Genomic DNA, 9610 nt, shown 5'->3' with positions numbered 1-9610 from the left:
AATTCCTCAAAGGAAAGATCACTTGTCAGGCAAAAGCAAAAGATGCTCACAACACAAAAGTACAGAACGTCATAGCTGAAAGGAACCTCAGGAGCCATCCATCCTATGCCATCTTACAGATAAGGAAACCATACAGGGTAGAAAACTATAAAGGCTATGGGAAAGGTGAACACAGATGCTGCAGAGTTCAAAGGAGGGAGAGTGCACATCTGGTTGAGGAGATCAGGATGGGATCTGACCTGGGATCTGACATACAGCAGGTATACCGGGCGGCTTTTTTGCTAACTTCAGAATTACTTTTTTTTTAAAAATCAGCTCAGCTTTATTTATTTACTTATTTATGGCTGTGTTGGGTCTTCATTTCTGTGCGAGGGCTTTCTCTAGTTGCGGCGAGTGGGGGCCACTCTTCATCGCGGGCCTCTCACTATCACGGCCTCTCTTGTTGCGGGGCACAGGCTCCAGACGCGCAGGCTCAGTAGTTGTGGCTCACGGGCCTAGTTGCTCCGCGGCGTGTGGGATCTTCCCGGACCGGGGCACGAACCCGTGTCCCCTGCATTGGCGGGCAGATTCTCAACCACTGCGCCACCAGGGAAGCCCCCAGAATTACTTTTATGTTCATAGTCTGCTTATCTCAAATTCCACCACCCATAACTTCCTTGGCTTTTTGAGAGCTTATTCATTTGGGCTTGATTTTGTTTTCAAGTTCCCTTTACTTGGATTTGGTGCCCTGGTTCTATGCTTGACCTGGTTACCCATTTGGACTTGGCCCCATTCTCTGTCCAGCTGGTTGTCTTGTCTGGGAAAGACCCAAGTCTCAACCAGTGGGATTAGGTGACACCGCCAGAGGTCTTCTGTGTACTCAGAGAAGATCAGGGGTCACAAACGTAAACATCTTTCAGTGTCAGGCAGGTAATAAATGTGTGAAGTGGGTGGCTGTTACTTAATACAGAAGTAGTGCTTGTGGGATTTAAATTCTTAATAAGAAAACAAAAGCAAATAAAATCAACAGACTGCCCAAATAAAAATATCTGTGGGCTAGTTTCTGCTCTTGCTGTCAAAGTTTGTGACCCTTGGATTAGACAAAACCTCCAGCTGTCATGACAGGTTCTGGAAAACCCAACAAGTCTTTTATTTCCTAAACCAGGGGTCCCCAACCCCCAGGCCACGGACGGGTACCGCAGAGCAGGAGGTGAGCAGCGGGCGAGCGAGCGAAGCTTGATCTGTATTTACATCCGCTCCCCATCGCTCGAATTACTGCCTGAGCTGTGCCTCCTGTCATATCAGCAGCGGCATTAGATTCTCATAGGAGCGCGAACCGTACTGTGAACTGCGCATGCGAGGGATCTAGGCTGCGTGCTCCTTATGAGACTCTAATGTCTGATGATCTGAGGTGGAGCTGAGGTGGTGATGCTAGCGCTGGGGAGCAGCTGCAAATACAGATTATCATTAGCAGAGAGGTTTGACTGCACCACAGACCATAATAAATCAATTGCTTGCAGACTCATACCAAAACCCTATCAGTAAGTCGCAAGTGAAAACAAGCTCAGGGCTCCCACTGATTCCGCATTGTGGTGAGTTGTCTAATTATTTCATTATATATTTCAATGTAATAATAATAGAAATAAAGTGCACAATAAATGTAATGCGCTTGAATCATCCCGAAACCACCCCCCTCCCCCCCGCCCCGAAAATACTGTCTTCCACAAAACCAGTCCCTGGTGCCAAAAAGATTGGGGAGTGCTGTCCTAAGCTCTCTGACGCCCAAGAGCTCCACGGTAACTAATTTGTACTCTGGAATTCAAGTTGCCCACAGCTGGGGTTCAGACATTTACGGACATGTTTTACGAACTGGCTAGGCATTCAACGTAACCCAGATTGCTGAAAGTGCTGCTAGGTAAAAGCATCAGAAGGCAGGACCGGTCTGAGAGGGGTTACCTTGTGATCCTTTCCCCATCCCAGCCCGGTGGGACTCCACTGAGTGGTACAAGCTAAAGAGCTGTGCCAGTATCCTCCCAGGCTTCATGCTGGCGGGAGCGGAGGGGAGGAGGAGGTGGAGGAAGGAGATGTGCATCATAGCCTCCCACGAGCTGGATCCCACTTCCCCTCAAATTCCATTACCGATTTCCCATCGGACCAGGCTGCTCCGAGAGCCGCTAAGCAGCTCCTGGCTCATTTATCCACACCCCTCCCATCCTTTCCGAGCCTAAGTCCCACCTGCCCCCTAAGGCTGTCTCTAACCACCCGACCTGATGACCTCGCCCTCCTCCGGTGCTTGTGCCCCGTGGCACCTGTTCAGGCCTCGGTTCACGCCTGGTTGTTTACATGCGAATGTAAACAGACGCACAAAGACTGTGGAACCGCCTCCCTGGCAGCGTCGCGCCAGGAACACTGCCCGGCGCTCTGCGCAAAATGAATCAACGAACGCATGCCTCCGGCTGCGGCCTGCTCGCAAGGAGAGCGCCCCAAGTCACCCTCCCCTCCTCGCTGCCCGGGACTACGCGCCCTCTTGCGACCCCATTGGCTCCAAAACACGCAAAGCGAGCGGCGAGCGCGGAAGGCGAGGGAGGACTGCAGATAGAATAAAGTCAGACCTCCCATAGGCCAAGACGGTGCCAGGGGTGGGCTCTTCTTGCAGGAGTGGGTCGTACATTGGTCAATCCTCCGGACTGACGGCTGGGATTGGTCGCGCGGCTCCAAAGACGCCCTCCGCGCGGAGGCAGGGCGGGCCCGAAGGGCGTGGTCATCACTCGGTCCCGCCCCAGGCGTTCAGGACTCCGGCGGGAGGGCGGCGGTGTCCACCTGGGAATCCCGTTTCGGGGCCGCTGCGTGCGGCTGCTTTCGCCCCCGGCCCGGTCCGGGAGTCCGAAGGGTTTGAGGCGCGGTATGTAGCTGTCGGCGTACGGGCGCGGGGTTTGGGGGTCCGCGGCGCAGGGGGCTTTGGCCCGGCCCCCTCTGCCCTGCGTTCTCGGGGTCTGCGGAGGCGGGCCGGGCTGGCCTCTGGGCCTCGCGTCCCCCGCCTGGAAGGGCGCAGAGGCTTCGCGGAGGCGGGGGCGCCTCGTGCCTGAGACTCCATTTTGCAGGCGAAACGGCGGGTGAGGTTAGCGGCCGGGAGTCTAGGCGCGGAGGTGGGAGGCCGGCGTTGGAAAAGCCTGAGCGCCGCGAGGCCGGGCCGCGGGAGCGCGCGTGTCCGCGCATCCTCCGGTCGAAGCAGCTGCGCCGCGGGGCTGCCTCAGCTGCTGGGGACTCACTTTCCCTCGCGGCCTCGCCCTGGGCGTATCTTGTTTACACTGCGCGCTCGCCGGGCCCAGGTTCCCCGGGAGTTAGGGGCCCGCGCTGCTCCCGTACCTGGTCTACCGCAGAGACCCTCTCTCACCCGCTCAGGATCATTACCACTGTTAAGATGGAGACGAACGATGCCTTCTGGTCACCTTGAATGCAGCAGCCCCGCTGCCGAGGGGAAAAAGCAATTTGTCTCACTTTTTTTGCCTGGAGGGGCCACCCTTTCCAACTGTCATCGCTAGAACGGTTCTCAGCCCAGGGGCACAAGTCCAAAACCTGTTTCAAGGCCTTTTATAATTATTAGGTTGGGTTCGGTGTATTGTTTGTAATAAAAATGAGCGGAAACCTGCTAGTGCCAGAGCAAATTTGGACCTCACTGGGAATTCATTGGAGTGGGTGGGGGAAGGCGGGCACAAAGATAGATGGCATTCATAAATACCCTTATGTTCCTGGACCTAGGGTATAAAGGGTATTGTTAAAATGCATGACAAAATGGGTTGGGTCAAGGAGTCAACGATACAGGGCTTGGTTAAAAGAGGTAGAGGTCACCCCTTCTCATCCTTGTTCCCTCCACTACCTGAGTCGATCAGTTCTGGGCCACCCGGTACAGAAAAGAGCAAATAATTAAGGTTTTCTGTCTTCTGGAAAGCTTTTTAAAGCCCTTGCCCTACCCCCCAACTAATAATCGTTCCCTCCTTTGCACAGCTGCCTTCCATAGCCTCTGATTTTATACATCACACTGTATTGTGGTTTCCCCAGCCCGTAGCATAGTGCTTGGAGCATAGAAGGCACTCAGTGATTGAAGGAAGCCAAAAGAAAACAAAAAATCAGCAGTGTAACCAAAAGTTGACAAAATAAAAACTTTAATTCCTTTAACTCGGCCCGATTATTCTTACAGGCGAGGGAGACAGTTGAGCTCTGGCTCTCAAGTCAAATCAGACTTTAGCTCCGCCATGTTCCTAACCCTGGACAAGTTATTTAACTTCCGTATGCCTCAGTCTCTATAAAGTGGGAGTGACAATAGGTCCTACTCCATTATTTCTGAGGTTTAAGTAAAACATTGACATAAAGTGCTTAGCACAGTTCCTGGCACAAAGAAAATGTTCAGTAGCTGTTAGCAGTTGTTAGGATAAAAATAAACGTACTTGAACAGCTTTACTAGTGCTAAGTATCTGTATAGTATTTGACCCTTCAGGTTCTGTCTGCGTCTTGGTCCTTATCTGTTCCTTGATTTTAAAAAATCCCTTAAGCCATTCCAGACTTTTCCCCCCACTGTAAAAGTATTCCATGGAAGATTACTTGTTTATGCCTTTAGAGTACCTCTACCCACTGGAGATTGATGGAGTGCCGAATAACAGTTTGGCCAAGTAGTACAGTAGTATTTGATGCACTCTTCACGTGGTCTGTTTCTCAAAATGGTCATGTGAAAGCAGAGGAGATGGGGGCTGATATGGCTGACAAAAATGTTGGTTCAGTTGGAGGCGGACTTGAAGTGGCTTCTCTCCTTTTAACTTAAATCTGTTCTCTCTTAAAAACTGTCTCCTGTCTTTAAAGTTGTTCACAAAAATTGTGAAAAGTGGAAGAAGTCTTCTGGTAGCTCTAAATCTATTTGCCAGACCTTGAGGTGGCATATACATCCCCTAGGAGGATGTTGCCTCACTTCCAGGTTTTCCTGTACCACTTTCTGGTCACAGGAAACAGGCTAAGTTGTCCATTTCCTTCCAGCTGTAGGTCCCCTTGGCGTGTCAGTTTCTCTAAAATTATTTGGAGTCCCCAAAACAGAGACCGTACCTCTTCTCACTTATAACTGTCTCAGGAGAATTCTGGTCTCTGATTCTGCTTTTAGTGTAGTCACATGAATCTTGAATCCTTTCTAGGGAATACTGTTCTTTCTGAAGATGCCCTTCCAGTTGTGACATACTATAATTAACCATTAAAAACCTGCCCCAAGGTGCGAGCTTTTTCTAGTGTCCTGTTGGAAAGACCTTGAGGACAAGGACCATAAATTTCCTTCTTCTGTGTGCCTCGCGTAAGTAGGCGCTTGATGAATGGTTCAGGGCGCTGAAACAGGCTTACTAGCCTGGTGGTTCTGAAACATTACTGTGCTTACCAACCACCTCGAGAGCTTGCTAAAATGCAGATTCTGATCCCAAAGCTCTGGGGTAGTGCCTGAGAATCTGCGTTCCCAACAGGCTCTGAGGTGCTGCATATGCTGCTTTTCCGTGGACTTTGAGTAGAAAGGTACTAACATAAGTATCTACGTTTGCTTTTTAGATGTACTGGTAAACAGGCTTTGTTTCTTTCTGGTATTGAGATGAAGTCTTGGATTTAGGAGTTGTTGTTTTTTTTCCTTCTGTTTTTAACAGTTCCTCTATTTTGTTCCAAAAATGATTTGAGGAATCTTTCCAAAATAGTTTCAGTGTAACAAGATTTTTAATGAAAAGTGATTGAGGCAGATAGGGTAAAAGAAAATTAAGAGAAGTCAAAGATAAGTACAAAAGGTGAGTTCCTCTCTGCGCTATACATTTTACTTGGGTGGGACTACTGATTTGGTTCTGAGCTTCCAAGCAGCAAGAGCAAAGAGGAGAATATTTTTTGGAACCAGTTTTGCCAGTACCTATATAAAGTAAAAACAAACTGGCTACTCAGTGAAACAGCTGTTTCTATTCCTGAGACCTGAGAATTCTTCTCCAAAGAGAAGTGTTCTGAATAGTATCTCCAGAAAATCAGTAAGATTCTTATCAATCTTCATACAATGTAGCCCAACAGACTCACAGAAAACTGTCAGTACAGTAAAAGCAGTGGCCTGTGGAATTGCAGCCATGTGGTCCAGGGCCAGCTTCTTCAGACAGTAGGAATGATTTTTGTTACAGGGCAGCAGTTTTTCGGCCTTGCTCTTTGGTGGGAACAGAGTGTCCAGTTGATTGACATGTTCAGTCCCCATCATCCTCATACTTCGAGTTTGTTGGATGGCAACAATCTAGTGACTGCTGAGGAGGCCAGAGAGCTTGGGGTTGAGGGGAGGGGTGGCTGGAAGCTCAGTTAAGATCCTTGTAGATGTGGCAGTTGCACCTCTTCGTAGGTCATCTAAAGACCTCATGACAAGTTAGAAGACTGGCCTTTCTGTGAGGTTCTCTGCGGCCCCAGTCAGTCAGCCAGCTATTGAGTGAGAGTGTGAAAGTAGGGGAGAGCAGCCTGGTGGCAGCCTTCCCACCACTTTATTAGAGGGACCCAGTGTGCCTCCTAGGGCCCTGGAGGACTCTTTGTCTCCAAGCAAAAGGTAAGGAAGCTGCCCCAGTTGCGGGGGAGGAAAAGGGCTGCTGGGGCCAAGGATCCTGAAGATGGCATCGACTTATTGCCAAGCTGTGGGAGACACGTCTACCCCTTCATAGCTTTGAGCCTGTTCTCCCTTTTCATTTTGCTTGCTTTCACCTGCAAAGGAGGGGGACAGAACACTTGGGGTGACCTGCCCCACAGGGAAAGACAGGGCCAGTGTGGAGGACTGAGGTGCTGCAGGGCTTGTACATCCAAGGAAGGAGCAGGTGGAACGGCGGTAGCTCTCCGCCGTCGGCCTCCCAGTCTCAAACCTCCTGCCACAGCGTTCCCGGCACCCCCCCCCCCCCGCCTTTGAGGCGGGCCTGGCCCTCTTGTGACTGCCCCTTTTGTTGGCCTCCCCCGTGTAGGTCTTTACCCGCTTTCATGCTGCCTCCCATGCCTGGACTGGCTTCTGCCTTTGAGCTCCTTTCTGCTGTCCATCTAGTTCCCCCAGAAGCCTTCCAGCAACCTGACAGTGCTGGGTCCTCCCCACTGGCCCCCTTTCCTTGTGGGTAGCTTTATGTTCCTAGAGAAAGAGTGGCACTGAGAGCCTCTTTGTCTGCTTCTCTGGCCAGATTCTGCCACTGTGTGTGCACGCCGTGACCACTTACACCTGTGGGCTCCTGCAAAAACAGCACGGAGCTTCAAGACTTTGGACCCTGAACAGGTAGGACTGGCTCTGTCAGGCAGCACCTGGCCTTCGTGGCCTGTACAGGTGCCGTCTGTGCACTTGGCTACAGAGACAGGCCCTGATCAGAACCCAGCTTCCTGGGCAGAGTTGGTAGTAATCAGATTGTTTGGAAGGGGAGCTTGTGATTTACAGAATCGTGGGGAAAGTCTTTCTGATCAGAGGAGGATTGCTCCCTAAGTCGATCATTTGTACATTTGACTGGTTTAGTTAAGGGAGGGGCATCATCCCCCCCCCCAATACACATGCACACCTCCCTGTCCTCTGTTCTCCATCCTGGACAGGAGCAAGTGGGAGGAAGTCCTGGTAGCTGTGACAGGCCTGCATGAGGGTGGTGCAGCAGATAGCAGGAAGCGTCAGGAGTCCAGGCTTACCCAGTTAGTGTGACCCCATACTTCTGTAGGGCAAGAGTAAGCCAAGCCTACATAACTCCTCATTGTATCTGGTAGGTCATACGGTCTCTGCAGGTCGTAGAAACTAATGGAGAATTTTAATACCAAACTCCAGGTGGTCCCTAGAACATCCTGAAGCTTATGTGTCTTGTCGCTTGGTCTGGCCAAGCACAGGGGTGAACTGGTGTGTGCAGACCCTTTTCAGATGGGAGGCTTGAATTCATTGTTCATCGTCTGTGCTCAGAGCTCTCCAGTCACTCTGTCCAATCTCCTGTTGCTTCCCGGTTAGGAAGGAGGCTGACTGAGGCCTCTGCCCACCAAGAAGCTGCTAGCCTCCAGAAACACTGTAAACTGTGTGATCAGAGAGCAGGGAGGACCCACGTAGAGTAGTAGGTTGTTTGAAGCTACTGACGGCATAGCAAGTTGTTTTCATCTGAGCAGTCCATTGGGTGTTTAGGAAAGGAGTAAGCTGTCTCACTGGAAGGGTTCAAGCAGAATCCCCATCTCCATCCTCACCCTCAGAGGGTTAGAAGGAATGATGATGTGTAAAATCTAGCATCTATGGAAATGAGGACTGGACTTTCATGCAGTATTACAGACGCCCACCTGGCAGATGTAGACAGAGTTGAGCCCTAGAAATCCAGAGCTTATACATTTGCTAGGCTGATGTTTTCTTCGTCATGATTGATGTATTCAGCAGTCATCACTTCAAGGAGTTTCCCCTGATTATCTCGCTCCGAGTTGATTTCTCTTTTCTTTGTATTCTGTAGTACTTTACATAGAATTTGGAATGGACACTCCTGGACTTTTTTTCTTTCACATGAATCTGTCTTAGTTCTCACATAAAACCCTGTGGCGCAGGGAAAATAACAGCATGATTTGTTAGGCAGATTAATAAGTAAGATTATGAAGGGACTGCGTATCCAGACTGAGAAAATAACCACCTATATAATCTGTCTCTTCAGAAGTACCATTTCCATGAAAATCACTGAATTTCAGACCTTCTTTCCTGGTTGCTGAAGGGCCTCTGGCGACACTGTTAACCTAGTTCAAGTTTGTATGTATACTTGAAAGTTATCTAGAGGTATATCTCCTGCATAGCTTATAATTCTAGCTCACCACTCACCCCCAGAATGAATGGATACCTTCTTTTTTGAATAACGAGATCCAGACAAGACAAATCAAAAATACATCATTAAAACAAGGACAGAGATCATTTGTTTGCACCCCTCTTTTGCCCCAGCATCATCTTATTCCAGTCCTGTCATGACCACACGCTTTAGTGGAGGGGGAGGGGACTAGGAGAGTAAAAGGGGTATTAGCTACCCATCATGGCCCAACTCTGGCCATTGAGAGAATTTCTAGAGGTGGAGCAAGAAGTAGAAATTGGAGGCTGCAGGCTAGGTTCAGCCGTCACCCTAATATTTCCAGCTTGTGGGCTCAGCTTATTCCTATAATTGTGAAAACACAGATTGCCTGAATCGTCTTCATGTGCAGTTCCTTAAATAGCCACTAGGTGAGGATGTGGCTCCAAGAAAATCGTTCTCAGCAGGACTTGGTCACTCATCTCTTTGTTCCTGTACCAGTCTCTCCCCTCTTCTACTTTGTGTGTCTGTCTGTTTCGTAACTTGTTCCCCAGTTCATAAAGAGGTTGGGTTCTGGAGTCACACAGGCCTGGATTTGACTCTCTCTGAGAGGTTTTCCCCTCTGTGAAATGAGGATAGGAGGACCTGCCTTCTGCGGGAAACTGGCACTCTCTCAGGCCACCGGTGGGAGTATAAATTGATGCCACCTGGTAGAGGTAGAACATATGCCAGAAGTACACATGCGGGTCCCCTTCGCCTCAGCACTTCTCCTTCTGACTGTTGGCGCTGTGGGTGTGTTAGCACACGAGCAGTGGTGTGTGTACGTGGTTGTTGATCACAGCGTTGTTTGT

At 49.9% G+C, this 9610-nt stretch overlaps 1 protein-coding gene across 2 annotated transcripts in view; it reads left to right on the top strand.

The window, feature by feature from the left end:
- The first annotated feature begins 2754 nt into the window (after window positions 1–2754).
- Window positions 2755–9610, top strand: part of CEP68 (centrosomal protein 68) — a 24510-nt gene continuing 17654 nt past the window's right edge. The window contains exons 1-2 of one of the 2 annotated variants that reach the window (XM_060309772.1): window positions 2755–2881; window positions 7170–7261. The gene's annotated coding sequence lies outside the window, so the exon portion shown is untranslated. The remainder of the gene's footprint in view (window positions 2882–7169; window positions 7262–9610) is intronic. The other variant, XM_060309773.1, reaches the window with a different exon arrangement.

Source organism: Globicephala melas, chromosome 12 (genome assembly GCF_963455315.2).
Source record: "Globicephala melas chromosome 12, mGloMel1.2, whole genome shotgun sequence".
Lineage (NCBI taxonomy): Eukaryota > Metazoa > Chordata > Mammalia > Artiodactyla > Delphinidae > Globicephala > Globicephala melas.
This window is presented reverse-complemented; position numbering and strand designations above follow the sequence as displayed.